At 43.6% G+C, this 18,053-nt stretch overlaps 1 protein-coding gene and 1 long non-coding RNA gene across 2 annotated transcripts in view; one reads left to right on the forward strand and one right to left on the reverse strand.

Moving 5' to 3' along the window:
• Positions 1-18,053, reverse strand: part of LOC139105078 (uncharacterized) — a 46,803-nt gene that overhangs the window by 25,722 nt on the left and 3,028 nt on the right. The gene's annotated exons all lie outside the window — the stretch shown is intronic.
• Positions 1-18,053, forward strand: part of LOC139105069 (netrin-1) — a 141,231-nt gene that overhangs the window by 24,310 nt on the left and 98,868 nt on the right. The window lies entirely within an intron of this gene.

An 18,053-nucleotide genomic window follows, 5' to 3' on the forward strand; every position in this document is an offset into this window, starting at 1 on the left:
ACATTCCTCAGACTAAAATAAAAAAACGATACCTACGTCCACTAGTGCTAATAGCGATAATACTGTCGATCAAATCGAACGAGCTTATCATGCAGCCGTTGTCAACAACGGCGTGCATCAAGAATATAGTCTGGTACAATTCAAAACGTCGATATCGGCGATACCTGCGCTCGGCTGTGCATACCTTTTTGCGCGCGCGTGTGCATCGGCATGAGGGAACGGTGTGACCGGGTGATACGGCGGGTGATACGAGAAGCTCGCGAGGCGTAGGTGCCGGTTACGGGCGACGATAAGATCGGGGATCGGCATTCCTGCGCCTATCGGCCATTAATAATCGAAGCACCTCAAGAGAGAGAGATCGAACGCGAAATTGTCGGGAGCGGAGAGGTACGAGAGATCCTCACGGATGGACAGAAACAGACGGTAATCCGCTTTATCGCCGATCGACATCGAAGAGAAATAATTTCGGCAATCGAGAAAAAAAGGAGGGCCGAGAAATCTAAGTGGACGATATAATATAGCGGGCGATCGGAGAGCATATAATTGAAGCTCTTGCATTCTCGTACGACGTAAACGTGGCTAAAGATGTATAATGATATTTATTTCATCATATCTGGATAATATAATCGCGAAATTCGTCCGACAAAATTGCTTGGTTAAAATAAAACTTTTTATTTAACTTACAAACTGGCGTTAATTTTAATAACGCGAACGTAAACAAATTTATTAATTTCTTTTAAAAAATGTCAACTTTTACATATAAATTTAGTTTCCAATATTTTAATTAACACTTAATTACGTAAAAAAAAGTTATAGTGAAGTATATGTGAATTATCTAACGATCAAAATGAAAAGATAACTTCGTAAAGAGTACATTCGCGAACCGAGCGCAGATCGTCGAATGACATGGGCAACGATGACTACAGAATCTGCAACGGGACACTAGGCTCGGTTACTATTCAATGAGGTCTTGTATCGAGCGGAGCAAAAATAACGGATGAGAGGAAGCATTCATGATTCAACGAGGATAACAAGGACATTATGCTATCTGTTAAATACTCTTCTAGTTGCCTACACGTTTTTGCGGGGCTCGCGTGCGACCGTCTGGCGTTCAACATTTCATCGGGCGCAACAAAAAGATCGATCGGTTCGACATTGCCCGTACAAAAAAAATCTGAGAACTATCGATTCCAGCGGTGCAAACTTTTAGACTATTTGTCAAATAAGAGAACGTGATAAAATAAATATTTAAAATAGAATCTAATAAATGTAACGGCCACGTGAGATGCAATAATTACAGTCGTGATTAATGTAGAAGTGCGCGTGAAAAGAGAAACTCCATTCTTCGGAGTAAAATACGCGGCAATGCTAGGTTGACAGAACAATAGCGCGGGGCGCGATAACAACGATAACGACTACCCTCGCTGCGGTGAACACGAGTCGCGCCAACTGTTCCTCGTCATCTATCAAGCTTCCACGACGTCGTAACTCGCCAAATTGGCCGCCGCGCACCGTCTTCGTAAAGTATCTACCGTACTGTGTAACGCACCGTTCGCAAACGTCACCGATGAAATTCTAAGCCGGTCGACGGCGCGCCTTCGGAGACTCTGAACAATACGAAACGATGACGGTGAAAGAGAAAACTACTCGGGAAGGAACACCCAGTGTTCTGTGTCAAGTGTCGTTGAAATCAGACACATCCTCGTGTACTTAAGTAATAATATACTCATGATTTACGCGAAAAACATGTGTTTTAATTTAAGAAGTCTAGATGCTAATATTCGTGGGAGGCATTTATTAAAGAGAAGCTCATTTTATTGCGTTTACGAACATTTTAATTGTATATTCAGTCGTGGATGATATTAGATTTCTATCTTCCTCCGGTGTGCAGGTGCGCACGTAAAAGTAATCCAATTTACAAATTGTTCCCGTGTTCCCTTTTATATCCTCGTAGAATCATCCATTTAGAATATCATTTCTGCGGCTTTTAGTATACATACGATTTTACTATTCTCCAAATCAAGCGCGAGATATACGCATTTTAAAATCCGAACAGATATTTTTACCGACGCTGAAAGTGAGTTAGTAGATGTAAATGTTTTTAAGATACGAAAAACATCCCGGAACCATCGTAACCTACTGTTCCACTTGACGGTTATTAAAATTCGATAACGACGCGTCTAACTCAACTATAACGACCGCTTCATCCCGGCGGATTATCGTACCGTCCAGATGCCGCTTGTCGTCCGTCAAGCTTCCCTCGGACGCGAAATTGACCTTCGCGGAGAGTGCGCGGCCACGAAGCACAGCGACGACACCGGAAGAAGCAGCCGGCGAGCGATGCGAACGCATACATGCATATTTTACGCTGGCGCGATAGGCTCGTCCGCGCGTGAGCAGGCGTGGGCGCATAACATGAACGTCAGGACGACGGGACCACCCGTGTCCTCGGATCCCGAGTCAAGGAGTCTGCCGAGGTGCCCCGTGTACTCATGTTCGCTTTCGAGAAAATTGAATTCTTCGCGTCGCTCGCGCGTAGAAGGCACGGCCAGCTCGCGGATCGAGGGGAAAGAACTAATAGTCGAAAAAAATCCAAAGAAAAATGTTTTACACATTTTTATTTAATTAATTATGCAAATTATTTCATATTTTTCCATGGAAATACTTGACGCGGGATATAAACGAACGTTTCATCTGCGCTAAAATTTTTTTCCCTACATCATTATCACTGCCACAATCGACCATTTTATAAATCCGATGAATCAAATTTTTTCACAGAACATCAATCGTACGACTGTGCCTCACCTCTTTAGCCGCTCTTCGGCGTGCGCTCTCGAACGTGATTTATCGAAAAAAGAAAGCGCAGTCAACGCACGCGGCAACAATTTACAGTACGGAACGCGCTAACATCTCCAGTGCATAAACCGATAGTGATTTACGACAACAGCCGGAGAAAAATGGCCCGGCAATAGAACTGCTAAAAAAAACTTTTACTGCTCAAGGTTCAGGTACTAATAAATATTAAAACTTGCATTACTTTAATGGAATATTGTCTAACTGTCAGGTAAATGACAAAAAGAACTCTTTTGTCGAAAGGATTCTCGAGAATGTACCTTAATCTTTCAACTTTCTTTTTTTTTTTTTCTATTCTTTTTTTTTTAATACTGACCATGAGACATTTTAATCTCTCGGTAAAACATCTAGAAAGAATTTCTGCAGCAAGAAGTTTAGTTTTATCATGAGAAAAAAAAATTAAATAATCTATTCGTAAATGATGTACTTCGCAAAAACGCATCGGTAGAAGCGGTTTTTCTTTTTTACGCCTGTCAACTTATTTCTCATATTCTCTTCCCATCGATGCTAATAAGGGGAGGACCTACATGACAAATACCCGCGTCGAGTCGTAACCGAAAACGTTTCGAGCACGGTGGTCCACGCGCTCGGCAACGGCTCCTACATCGCTCCGACAGCGTTTCCCGTCGATCTTCTCTCGAGGATACGTCTCGATCGCGATCGATCCAATTTGCTTTCGTTGGACCGGGTCCCGTCTCGGCTCGCAGCAAAAGTCCCGACTGCCAAAGGAGCGACTCTAACAGATCATTTGCGAGCTGATACTCGTCGAGCTCCGAGCGTTTAAAATCGAGCTGATCTTTTCGTCATGAGAAAAGTGACGCGAATAAAAGAAAAGTAATTTAACGTCTAACGTTTCCGGCGTTAAAGATTGGAATCGATTACGATTTCTAAGAGGAACGTCGCTCGAGCTGTGAGATTTCAAAGGAAGGTCGGAAAAGTCCGCGCCCTCGGGTCGGCGCGCTCCTCGGACTCGGAACACGGTCGTATTTCAAATTCATGGGGCATGATCGTACACAAAGTGTCCGTGACGTCGCTCCCGGGTGTCACGGGACGTTAAGGGGAGCTCTGTGTGCGAGGGCGAGGCGTAGAATCGACCGGCGGTCGATTCTCGAAGGTGCAAGGGCACCCCGGGTGTCCATTGTCCTCTCCCGCATTCCCACAAAGGGAGCTATTCACCCGCTACCCGTGCAATCACACACATGGAGGCCATGTGAGAGAAAAAAGAAGGTGAAAAGGAAAAAAAAGGACACGTTGGATAAGGCGACGGGCAGCCCTACGGGAAAATCCGTGTCACTGTTTGTACAGGCGGGAGGAGGTCCTCGAAAGCGTAAATTCGTTTCGTCGAAATAAACACGGGTGCTAAAGTACGCGCGTTTAACGCCCCTCCCTCCCCCCTCGACCCCCAGACGTGCGAGCGGTGCCGGATCAACCGTGATAGCGACGATTTCGGATCGGTGTAGGAAAATAAACTCGCCTCTCGGACTCGGGTGCGGGATACGCGAGAGCTTGTTTAGAGAAGCCGCGTCCTCCCCCTGTTTACCGACGATCTGCGTCGAGGTGACGCACGCGGGGCCGTTTTTGATACGAGCACCTGCGAGGAGGCCGCTGTCGGGAAACCGGAGTGGCAAGTTCGAGAGAATCGTACGTGGGTGACAGCCGAGGTGAAATAACAGCACCGATTCGGTTTCAAGTGTTCGTCGTTCTCCTGCATGTGGACGATAACGATCGTAATGCAATGTTGGCAAATCATAGCTTAACAATGAGAGGTGGTGACTCAAACTGCGATATCTTAACAGTACGCGTTGGACGAAAGATAAGATTTGAGATTAAAACTTGTACAAAAGTTTTTTCCGACAGATTATTTTAAGTAAACTTGTACCTTGTTTAATTTTTTTTTTATGCTAATAAAAAAGTAATGATAATAAAAATTTTATTTTTTTTTAATACTCCTAGCACTTTCTTTTTCCTTAATACGTTTCCTTAACGTTTAGCTTTTGAAATTGATACTTTAAATTTTAAATCGTGAGACGCAAGCAAAAAGAAGCAAGGTGCCCGAGATAGTGTGAGGGTTAAAATTGCGCCTAATGGAACGATATATCGGCGAATGAGACATTAACGATCGCGGCGAGGAGGTTCACCGAGCGCGTGTAAATCACCGGTAGGGTCACTCGACGAGCCTTTTGCACGCATCGGGGTGCTACTTCGGCTATCGGTATCGATAAATTGGAGAATTAATTAACGAAAATGAATGAGAGAGCCGGCGCGCGCGCGATACATGTCCGCGCGAAACGAGCGCGATCCTGAATTTATCCTGAATATTAATGAGGCGCGACGGTCGCGAATAAGAAGAGACGCCGATTAAAACTGTGTTTCCGCCATCGGGAGTTGGAGCTCCGCAGTCGCACAATTTACATTGGTAGGACCGCGCAATTTTAAGAGCAATTAATATTATTACGCCGACTCGGGGACGATTAGCGGAGAACGTTGTCGATTAGATTCGCTTAGCTGAAATTTACGATGTCATTTGCACAATAAGCCGGCGCGCTCGTTAAGGCCCCTTGAAGAATCGTGATGCAATTAGCGCGCCGCTCGCGTTGAATGAAGACACGATGTTCGGTTAGTTATGTGTAGAAACAGCTGCTAATTGCGTCGCTTCTTTTGTTTATTAAGCGCCGGCATTCTGAACGTTTATTCTTCGCTAAAATGGTATTACGCGCCATTCAGAGCGCGCATTCGAAAACGGCAAACAAATTATTGTGGATTTTATATTAAAAGCATTTTTACGAAATGCCGCATGACAAAATGCTGCGCCGCGCAAATGAGATTAAAACCAACTGTTGCTCTATTTACGAAATAAAATTGTTATATCTTTATTTTTTTAATATAAATGCGGCTCCGCTCTGCTAAAGCGGTTATGTCGAATTATAATTTTACTTAATTTTATTTTTTAGTCGTAAATCTTAACAGTCGGTCAAATCGTTAACTTATTATTTCACGTTTTACTGTTATTTCTGACTATTTTTAATGTGAGGCAGTAACGAGTTATCGATATTCGATACGGCTGTGATATTTCCACTTTTCTTCGATTGCAAAGTCAACTTTCTTTGTTTCTTACGTAATAACGATTATCAAACAGGTAATATTTGTGAGGCTCAAATAAAATCGTATTTACAGTAGACTTTAAGGGATCTAAACGTATTTAGATAAGTTCTCCGATGCTCACGAGTCTATCCCAAGTTCAAATAAAAGCGATGATTATTGGAAGCAATTTCCTAACAGCAAATCGATTAAGTAAGTATTAAAAAAGCAGGTGGAATTTTAACGATTTGTTTAAATACAAATTTCATGAATAATACACTTGAGACCATTATGATTACCGCTCGGGTCTTCTCACGCGTAAAAGATGCGGCGAAATCGCGAAGCGCGGCTGGCGGCTTCATTCGCGGAACTTACGACACCTCGGGCATCGACATTTTTACGCCTCCCGGTTATCCTGAATTGCAGAGTGGTCCAGATAATAACTTCGTGTTCAATTACCGGGCGCGCGTATCGGCGCTTTAAAATGCTGCGCTAGCTTTCTTCTCGGAAACGATCGTAAAGTGATTTTGAAAACTAAATTAAGAGAAATTTTACGGCGCCTCGAACTTGAGGTTCGACGACTTCGATCGGCGGTTACTTACTTCTCCTTCGTTTTTTTTTTTTTTACACGAGGACCCTAACAAACAATTCCCAATTTATAACACTGTTTGTCGATGCAAATTTGGAGACGCGTATGCACACGTTCGAGCCGCTCTCGTCATTTTGGGATTCCAGTTTATCGGAATAAATAAAAAAATGCTAATAATATTTTGAATATTTTTGTAGAAAGAAAACGAATCAATCTTTTCATTTGATTTAATTAAAAATGAAGAAATCGAAAGTCGTTAACGAGAGTAGATTGTTCTAAGCATTTTCCACTATTTTTAGACGTCAAGGCTGCAATGAGATATCGTCATTGCGCCGAGACGAGGTGCTCGATCGCCGCTTGATAGTCAGCAGACCCGGTTCTCTCAAAATCACCCGGGCGCCTTATTTGCTTTCGCGCGACGAGATTTCTCCGAAGCAGAGATCTTCTCTGCTTTGAGGGAAACCATCAGGAGGCGATCTCGAAAAAAAAAAAGCCGAGGAGACTCCCAGCCGATGCGAGATCGTAAAACCCCGAGCCGCCTCTTCTCGCAGTCCTGTTTCCGCCGTTCTGCCCCGCGGCCGCCGGATGACTGATGATCGCCGGGTGCGGCCGATATTTCGATTAAATTCACGCGAGCCGTTCGCGCCGCGAGATTCCACGGACAAATATTTAATTTGCAAAACAGCCTGGTGGAGACGTCCTCTTTTTCCCGAGGCGAGCGCGCTCGCGCGTGGCCGATACGATCGCGTAAGTGCAATTATTATTGCACGGCGTCGCGAATGCGATGTCACGTGGAAACGTAACGAAGTTACAAGAAGAGAGAGAGAGAGAGAGAATGAATAATTGGTTTTACGTATCGTGTCGCATCCCGTCGATGGACGCGATTTCAATCGAGCACGCTGTCACGTTTTGTTTTCGTAATGGAAGATCCGACCCGATGTAATCTTTTTGTGTAGCATCGAAGATGTGCGATATTTTTCTACGCAAATTCCATTTTTTTTGTTTTTTTTAATATCAAGCGAAATACGTGCAAATTGTTTGGTCGTTTAAAATCTATGGAAATTAAACGTACTGATTTTTCGATCAATTATAATTGTGCAAACAGGAGGATAAGCGTTGTTACGCGTTTAGTTAGGATTTTGAACCACACGGAACACTCGTGTTCGTTTCAATCGACAAATAACCAGAATAATCCGGATAACACGCTTAACATATACATACTGAGATTAATTAGACTTCAATTAATTATTACTGTAAATAATGAATTTTATTTAAGTGGTTATTGAATATTATTTAAAGTATCGCAACAAATTATGCGCGTTAAATTGTTACTGTAAATTGACAAAGGATAAGATAAATGGAGAAAAGGTTCTTGAAAAACCGCATTATGCTCTATCACGCGAAATCAATGCGTCATTAATTATTCAACGTTCTACAGTGCAATAAAATCCGGATTAATTCCGCTATTAATTTGCAAATGTGCTAGCATCTACGATTGAATCCCGGTCAAGCACAGAAGGGTTTTCGGCCTAATCCTCTTGTGCGTTTGACCCTCACACGCGACATTAAGTCTAAATGGCAGGCCCCAATTTAATCTTTGCGTTATAACGTTTCCACCGAGGTGCTTAATTTCTTTCTTTATCGATCCGGTCGCGCGTAACATTTTTACATAAGAAATTCCACGAAATACAAATAAAAAAGCTCGGAATGTCCTTTGATTTTCAATGAGCCGTCATATTTTTGCCACTTTTACCTTCAACTGTCAAAGAAAAAAAAAAAAAAAACGACTGACCAATTCCGCGTACCCAATAATTTTTCCTAATAATTTCTCTCTCAGCACGTCCGAACGAGAGCCTTTTCTGACGCGTTCGAGAGATCTTCCGCGTGTAAAGGGATTACCGTCCGCGCTTTCTTCCGTTTTCCCAACGGCGGTCCCGTCCGCGTCCCCTTCGATTAGCCGTAACAGACAAACGAACTTACCGCGAACCCAAGGCGAGCATGCGTCGAGACATAACAGTTACGGACAGGTTAGCGCGGATTGACGTGCGCGCCCGAAGCGTCCAGCGTGCTCATCGTCTACGAGGTTGATTCGGTTGCCGGGGGATAAAAGGAAGAACCACCGACAGCAGCAACGCGACCGGATACACCCTCCCTCGTCGAGGCCGACCCGATATCACCCGTTGCATGTCAGAGCCACATCTTTCCCCCGAGGCGAAACCGGATTAGCGCTTCTGGCGCGGCAGGGGCGATTCTTCCTCGCCTTTCCGAATGCTCTTTGTAGCCCGCCACGCGCGTACATATACCCGGTGTGCACGCTTTCTCTCGCCGAACGAATCGGGATTACACTCGCCCCCGGGGGCGCAACCGCTGCTCGCGACAGTCACCGACAGGTCTAGCCTTCTGGTCTCAAAGGGGTTTTTTTAATGTAATAAATGAAACGGAGTAAGACTTCTCGCACGTGGCTACGCCGCCACTTTTCTCCCCTACTGCCGAGATTTTATTCAAAGCTTAAATTTAATCTCTAGACCTAACTCCAAATGTCTCTTCTACCGAAAGCAATTTTCGAACGACTGTTTCGGAACCACCGCGTACTTCAATTGCATTCGGGGTGATAATAATTTGGAGACGACTACAGCTATGCTTTAGCTCGACGCTGTAAATACAGTGATTGAAAAAAGACAGCAGTTTGCAATGAGAATTGTGCGTTCTAAGAATGCTAGGCAAGAATAAATACGTCTTCCGTAATCGCCTCGCTATACCTCACTCGTCTCGGTGGATTTATTTACGCGATATCCTTTGATGCGCTCTTCAGTCTGTTGATAGTCTGGCATCCCCTCCCTCCCCCTATGATAAAATGCCGATAGCACAAAATTTCATTTGCAGCCTTCCCCGAGAAAATACGCGTCAAAGTAAGGCTCACCATTGGCACGAGTGGATTCGCCAGGAAAAACGGAAATGCGCTTTGATGTGCGCGCGAGTCCGAGAGATGAATCTTTGATGTTTACCAAGCTTTTTTATTTCTATTTTTTTTTCTCCCCCTTGCATCAAGTGATCGGAAACGTAACATTGGCGATTTGCGCTTGGAATCGCTGCAAAATGCAACAGGAATAATCTCTCTAAGCTCGTACGCGCGCATGTAAAATAAAACGCGGCGTACGTGAAGTATCGAAGGAAGCTTCCAATGTTCCGCCTCGATTATCGCGTAAAGAAAATAAAAACAGTTTTTCACCGATATGTATCTTACGTTAATTTACCATCGGAAATGCGAGTGTGTTTATTTCAAATCGAAACAGGAATTTTAATAAAAAAAAAAAATAAAAAATAAAAAAAAGAAGCGTAATAAAGAAGTAAATGGATTTGAGAGTTTTTTTCTCGTCTGTCACGTTTTTCGTCATTATCCAACTTTTACGAACCCGAATGGAGAACTCGTGAAAGACATCGGTTCACTTTATACGCCGCTTGATTTACGAGCGTGACGCCGCGCGGCCGTAGTTCAACGTGAATATTTCATTCAACGATTTTAGATGCCGGCGTGCGTAATCGGCCAATCGTATATCTCGCGCGACACTTAACATATAAAAATCTCGAATATTGCAGGCGGTCGTGTGATTACGGACACGGCCGGGTATGAGTGATAAATTACGCGCGCCGGACGAGTGCGAGCGAGACCGAACCCAAGCTGGAAAACTCGATATCACAATGTTTTCCAGTTGAATACGGCACGATTTACAAATCTTTTTAGTCACGCGCCACCGGCTTGCTGATTACGCTTCAAGTAATCCGAATAATTTGACGTATCGTTAAGCTAGGTCAGGTTAGCATGCACGCTTGACAAAATATTAAAGAATCTTATCGGTATTAATTTCCAGCCGCTTATCGGCCGGAAAAGAAAAATCTTTTTAATAAATGTAAATATTGACCAATCTAAATATACGGCATTTAAATAATAGGGCATGCTGATAAATTGCGTAACTTGACTCATTCGCTGACTGCAAATTAGAATACTTGCACAATATGATAATGTCCATTGTCTTTGAGTCGTGTTCGTAATTTTTCTTATTTAGTGAAAGTTATTACACGAGGCATGTATCACACGATTGTCATTGCGGCGTACATTGACGGCTTCCCCGTGCGTTATATCGAAACGAAATTTATCATTCGATACGCAGTGAAATTAAATAATGAAGTAACTATTAAAAAATACATACATAGATATGCACTGCGTTCTGAGGTATTACATAAATTCAATTAAAATACCATGAAACGGCGAATGCAACGGTAGTGATTTCATTCACCCAATCTGTCATTTAGAACCGTTGAATTTATTCGTGAGACGAATGCGAGCTAAATGTAAGAAGTGGTCGAACGTAATTAAGCAGATTAGATAAAAGTGTGTTCGATTTAGCTTAACAAGCCCGGCGTCCGCCGAAGAATAAGCGCGAAAGACCACCGTGTTGCTGAACACGCGAAACCTCCGCTCTCTAACGCTCTTTCCGGTTAAATGAAACACATTAATGGAATCGTTTCTCAATGGCTTCGTCGCCGGCGACGGTCATTATTATCGTTAAGTACCGTCTACGATAGAATTTATGGGTTTTCTCATTTGTAATTTAAAATTGACAAGTGTCGCTGTGGCACAAAGTATGCAGACGCAGGCGCGCCTTCTCTCTCGCGGCGCTTCTTGCAGCACCTAGCCGAGAGCTAATGCGATTCACAATGACTCGCGCGAGCCGTCGGAGGACCGCACTCGCGCGCGCATTCCGTTGTTTCGCACCTCGGGACAAGAAACGTATCTTATGCGAAACATTAAAGCCCTGCCTCGCCCGTTTCTCCTTTCGCCTCCGCTTCCGCTCCCTCCTCTCTCCCTCTTTCCGCGTCTTTTCACACCGCACGTTCATTCCGTACGTGCACGAAACGCGGGGACGAGTAAGCTCGATCACATTTTTATGAGATATTAACCGGCGTCCCGTAGCGAGAAATAAACGCGCCACGCCGGACCCTTCCGCATTCCGCGTTTTCAATAGAGCTGCTATTCATAAATTTCGAAAGATTCGTTCGGCTTTGGGACGAATTGGTGACAGATCGGAGACGAAAGGTCGCTCAACGACTGCGCACCGCGGAGAAAGTGAAGAAGAATATCTAACCAGACGTGGGCGACGAAAGGAAACAGAGGCGTCGAATCGCCGTGTAAGAAATTACGGTTGTCCCTTTTTCGTCGTCGCGCCCGAGACTTTCCACCGCGGGATTCAACGCGTACGCACGTAACGCACGGTCTTATCGGCGTGCACGCTCGTGATGAATACCGTAAGACACGCGAGAGACACGGAAAAGATAATAATACCGAAAGAAAAAAAAAGAAAAAAAACTTTTTTAACAGGACCGAAACTAAAACCTCGGGAGAGCCTCCGACGTGCTGAAACTGCGGATTCTATTTATATCGCTTCGCGAAATTAGCGAGTATCGCGCATCTTATTACCAACCGCTCCCACGAGGATCAAGCACGCAACGTCGGTCGCAAGTTAGTCCGTCACAGAAACACGCGTTGCATAATTAGAATGCCCGGAAATTTCGCCAGAACAGGATCAGGCAGAGCTCCGTTGATTTTTATAATTAATAATAACTCCGTAAAAGGGAGAACGTTTAACTTTCACGATACATTACGAGCCCGCTTACGGCCTAATGGGATTCTCGAAAGCACCGTCGCGTGAGGGAGTCTGTGGTGAGCTTAGGTGTATCTCGCGATAATCTATTTAAGCGAGTGAAATCGTGCGACATGGCCGGCCGTTTATTCTCCGAGTTTTATCTTCTCGCCACGCGCCGAACACCGTCAATAAAGTGCCAGCACGACGCGTTTTGAACGTCGCTACAAGTCGCGAGTGCGCACCATCGGCGTTCCACGGTTCCGGCAAGCCGAATCGAAACGCAGAACCGGCGTTAATACGTACGGCCGTAAAGATTCCGGATACGAGCAGCCTTGTTGTTGCGAAACAATGGCTTGAAAAAACTCGCTGCCGACAAGCGGTTAAAAGCGTCCCGTAAACGCCGCCGATATCGCGGTATTTAATGACAACTCTATAACGCGAGTCCGCGTGTATATCTTTCTCCGGCGTGCGCGAATGCCAGCGAAAAGAACGAATGGCGCGCGCCTTTCAAGCGTAAAGAGGAAATGCCAGCGGCGGAGCGTAGGGCCGAAGACGCAGACAAATTAGGACCGTCTTTCCGAGACGAGAAGCCGCGCCTTCGTCTCTTACGGCGTTCGGCCGCTTCGTACGCCCTGCTGCATCTAAAGACCGGAACGCACGATTCATTAACTTGGGCCGAGCTCGTCCTAGATGTGATTTATACTCGAACTATCTGCGCGTCCGAGTGCGCGGCTCCTACCATTTAAACCCACTGTTTCCCGAAGTTAATAGACAGCCGCGTAATAACACGTCGTCGCATTCTGGATGTTCGCGGTGTCGCGAGAATCAGGAAGAGTTTAGCGATTCGTCAGGGGTACCGTGGCTGAAACGCTCGGGTACGGGATACGGCAACGAACGCGGCCCCCGTTCACAACGATCAGAACGAAAATAAGCTGCAATTTTCCGGACGAGCGCTCTCGCGCCCGCTCTCGTAATTCGAGCATCGGTTCTCGGCGCGTTGTACGTATTATTTTATGCGATCGAGCGCACGTGGATACACGCCGGCGTTATTTGATGGCGCGCAAGGTAGAGAGGTGGAGAGAATAATCGCGTACACGAGAGATCGAGAGAGACGGCGGGTGACTGAGAGAAACGCGAAAGGGGCGATTCGAGAAATTGTGGGGAGATTAAGCCTGTTATTCGAGGACAACAATGGGTCGATTCGCAGCCCGGGAAAGGGGACACGTCCTGCAGATGGATAGCAGGTAATACTAGGGCTCTTCCGGACTGTCAGCCGTCCCTAAAGCGCATAAACGTTGTTACGTTATTGATAGATTCAACCGACCGGAAAGTAGCGTGTTTACGGGAAAGCCGTACGTGACAATTTATTGATGGGGGTACTGCGCGATCTTGACTGTGCCTGCAGAATCTAATAACGGCGATCTATTAAAATCAAAGTCAATAAAACTTTCGGAAGCTGTTCATTAAATTGATCCTCGTTTATAATTTTCTTTTCGGCGCTCCTAATTTTAAATAACTTGTATATTTTAAGAATAGTACGAACAATCGCCGAATTGGTCGGACCGCAGTTTGCTTTCGACGTATCTAATCGAGAAAAAAAGCTATCGAGCGAGGAGAGTCATCCGTCACCCTACGTATCTTGTCCCGTAATCTCCGTCTCTGACGCTCACTCTATAATGAAAAAAAATTCTTAAAGGCCTCGGATGGCGATAAAGAGCCGTACGGCGCTAAAGCGAAATTTCTCAATCCCGTGGTGGAAAAGGAAACGTGAGTAACGGACATATTTACGATCTTGATTAGAGCCCTTAAGTGTTTTTGGCTTTCGTTCATTGCGGCTCGTGCCGTTATCGTGTTTAGAGGACAGAACAACATTTCTTCTCGCGGCTTTCAGGCGCAGACCAACAGATCATTACGAGAGGAGACTGTGTAAATGAAATGACGTTTTATCCACGGTCGTATGTCACGACACTCAAAGTGACAGCCGCGGTTCAGCGTGGTTAAAAAAAAAAAAAAATCGTGTTTGACACCGCGTGATCAATGTCTGAAAAACGGAAGGTAAAAGTCGCGTATGTTAATCTGATGTTCAAGATGTGTAAGATAAATTTTACAAACTATCCTAAAACTACTGTAATCTCATAAAATTAAAACGGCACCGTCGCAAATAGACACACGGCGTAAAACGGGCATCGTAAAATTTAACGTAGGGTTTGCTGCATTAGTTGCTTGCAAAATGTAACACGAACTAGGGAATATTAACGCCTGGCGCAAGAAACTACTTGTTCGAAAAAAAATTATTCATTTACGAGAAAAGGAACTACGTTAAACGATTAATGCCTTTTTTACTAATCAATGAAGCGGAAACGTCTTTCTATTTAAAGAAAAAGTATTAAACACCATGAAAATCGCGACTCTCATTGAAAATTAATCGTGAGCCGGTCGTTTCCCGAAAGACACAGCGGGAAGCAAAGGAGACCGTGCTTTTTACTAGCGGGTGGACCGAGCTGTCGGCCGGTAAAACCTCTTGGTAAAAAATTCAGGACGCCGTCCGGGCTAATGGCCGCGCGACGGTAATTTTCAAATGATTTTTCGCCTTCTTCCACCCCTCCCCCATTTCGCCCTCGCCACTGCATCACGCTTTTTTACCGCTTTTTATTCCTCCCTCCCGCGCCACTGGCGTGCTAAAAGCTAATGCTGCTTCGGCTTTGCGCTTGTAGCTCCTTTTTCCGCGTCCCGGCCTTCGCGCGCCGCCGCGCTATCGCGGAGCGAACGAAATTAAAATAAAAAAAAATAAAAATAAAAAAAGGGAAGAAATAAAATATCGACGCTTCGTATCCGCTCGGTGTTGTATACAAATAAAAGTGGGCGTAACGAGCCACGTATTTCGCCGACGAGAAATCAGATGCATCGACCGTAGAAAATGGGCGAAATTAAACGAGCGGTGATTTCGAGATTACGGATTTTAATGCACTTTCGCGCTCCATTCTGGGAATATACTGAATTGGGGATACAGTGTAACACTTCTGCCACATATATTTTAATTATGTAATGGTTCGAATTTTTTTTTTTAATAAAGAAAAGAAATTGTCGTTCGGTACATTTTACTTTAAGCGAAGCGCCGACGTTACGTTATCGTTTTTCGGTAAATTTATAAATATATTTTTGTACAACATACTGTTACAGATATTTTGATATGTTGATTATAAAAGCTGCCCTGCGAATTGGAATTTGTCATTGCTATTAATTTTGAAATTCCAAAACCAGAAGGAACAAAATTTATCTATCTAAATGTAATGCACTAAAGCCATTACTCGAAAATCCTTTTAGCTACGTGTCACAAATAAAATTAAACCTGTAGTTATATTTGCACTACTTTCTCCACGAAACGTGCCCTTTTTTCCTACTTTGAGCCTTCAAAGTCACGCAAAATCGATACACGTAATTTCCCATGCTTTTGTTCGAGCCGCAAAAAAATACGACGCGATAAATCGTTGTCACTCACGCGCGATTGTCGTGGACGGTAGATAGGTCAATTAGTTTAGCATTTAAAATCGCTGATATCGTCGTCCGGACCGTTCAATTAAAACGCACTTCTGTTACGCTCGGCCGGGCGAAATCGCTTCCCAAATTTTCCGCATCGCCTACGCGGATGAAATATCCACCGAGCTCAATCGAAAACCGGATCCTAGCGATACGACCGAGAGCCGGTGTGAATAAAAGATGAACAGAATCCTACCTTAATCCACAAGTGTAGCTAAATTTTGCACAAAATTAATTTGCGACAATAAATTATTACGTTTACATCGCATTTTTAATTGCTAACTGATGGAGACGCATCTCCATTGACCTAGGTCGATTTCATTTTACTTCACCCCTCTCCCATTTAAAATCTCGAGAGCCTCGATCTCGTTGCACGACGAGCAAAAGCACGGAACGAAAGCACATTCCCCGACGAAGATCTGTTTGTGGGGCTATTAGGGATCAGCGGGCGCCATAAATTCATTGATATATTTACTGTGTAAACGCGGCCAACGCACACGAACGCGGTTACTCGAGCGCCGAGTTGAACGTCATCGTGGTAACGACTAGCCGTTCGCATAGAAGAACCGATGAAGGGGAAGAGCCTCGCAAAACTTATAACAACCCGATCAGACCCACACCTATCTTCGAGATGATATAATGCAAACAGATTTTACGTCTCGTTTCTACCTCATGCGTTATGCTTCTTACGCACCTACGAGTTACTCGCCAAAAGATTTTTAGTGCGCCTAAATTAATTCACCAAAGAGAAATAAATACCGTCAGCGTTTCACTTCCGAATATGATGCAATAAAGTTTTTAAGAATTTAAAAAAAAAGAAAAAAACCATAAATTACGTAAATGGAACCCAAAGTTTCCATCGAGTCTACTCGGAATTTAAATTGTATCCCCTTCATATCCTTCAATGGATGGAGGACCATCCAATTGGTAGGTGCGAATTGCGACCATAAGCGCTCGTGCATTTGCATGCACGCCAGATCGAAATGATGGACCGCGTTTACTCTGAAAATTTACGACGCAAACACGCTTCGATAAATTTACGGACCCTGTACGTTACCCGTGGTTGGAGTTTACTAACTCGAGCACACCTACATACAATCGCCGAATCTAACCTAACACAATACACGTAATTCGCAAAAAAAAAAAAAATTTATAGCGCAAATTCAATAAAAATCTCGCGATACTTTAGATTCTGTCTAAAAATACATAAAAATACATTATCTAGCTTTCAATAAAAAAATATAAGCGGAAAATCGTGACCGTATGTCAAGCGCGAAACCGTCTGCGATGACGGAAACAGGTAATACGAATGGGACATTATTATTTATGAGATGCGTATTACGTACTTTAATGCAGATACCAATTATGGATAATTCGCAACGTGACGAAGATACTAACAATTATATATGATGCCAATTTAGCGATTAATTAAATTATTACCTGCGCATAACGAATATTTTCATTAATAGAGAAATTATACTTAATCAATTTTAGTTATATGAATTAGATTATATATTGCGGATTTAAAATCCTTTCCACGATATACTTCACATTGTTTCAAATAAAAGAAAAAGGTATTTCAAAGTAAAACAAGACATGGAAGATTTATGAATCCCTTTATCGACAATTTATTCTCTCGTTAGGAAGCTCTTCAGAAAATTATGCCGACGGCAAAAGGATGTTAACCGGTTAGGTTAACCACAGTTAGGTGACGTCTAATAAAATTGGAAGAACCAGACGGTTGATCAGCGCCAGTCGAAATTCGATGACGCTCGATCCGAAGAGAATGACTGATTTATTACCGACGATAATAAGATGCCGCCAGCTAACGAAACGAGATAGTAATCTTGCGGAAGCAAAGGTGGGGACGACGAACCGGCGACAGATTTGTCGCGATTAGAGCTACCGGATGCTGAACCGATAATACGTCGAGATAACATTTCGTCTTAAAGTTATAGCTCGTCCCTAAGATTCTCATCTTTCGTACTTTACAAAAAAAAAAAAAAAAAAATTAAAATTATGAAAGAGTTCTACTTGCCTTGCGGGATTTTAATTAGTTTTTCATTGTTTAAATTTATATTTAATTGAATATAAAACGTTAATTTTTCTGAGTTGCTATTTAATTCTAAGCGTTTATTTGTTACAAATCCTTTAAAAAAAAAATTTGTTTATTACGTTTTTGTAACAGTAAAGTTTCAGCTAATCATGTCACTCGATTCGTACGGCTACTGTATTAAAGGCGAGAACTTATCGTTACGTCTTACGGAAAGTATGTGCAGACGAAACAACCTAACAGTGTTTACGTAATCCGATTACTTAATCGTCCATCGTTCTCTTCGGTCTATCGAAGTCGC

Source organism: Cardiocondyla obscurior, linkage group LG08 (genome assembly GCF_019399895.1).
Source record: "Cardiocondyla obscurior isolate alpha-2009 linkage group LG08, Cobs3.1, whole genome shotgun sequence".
Lineage (NCBI taxonomy): Eukaryota > Metazoa > Arthropoda > Insecta > Hymenoptera > Formicidae > Cardiocondyla > Cardiocondyla obscurior.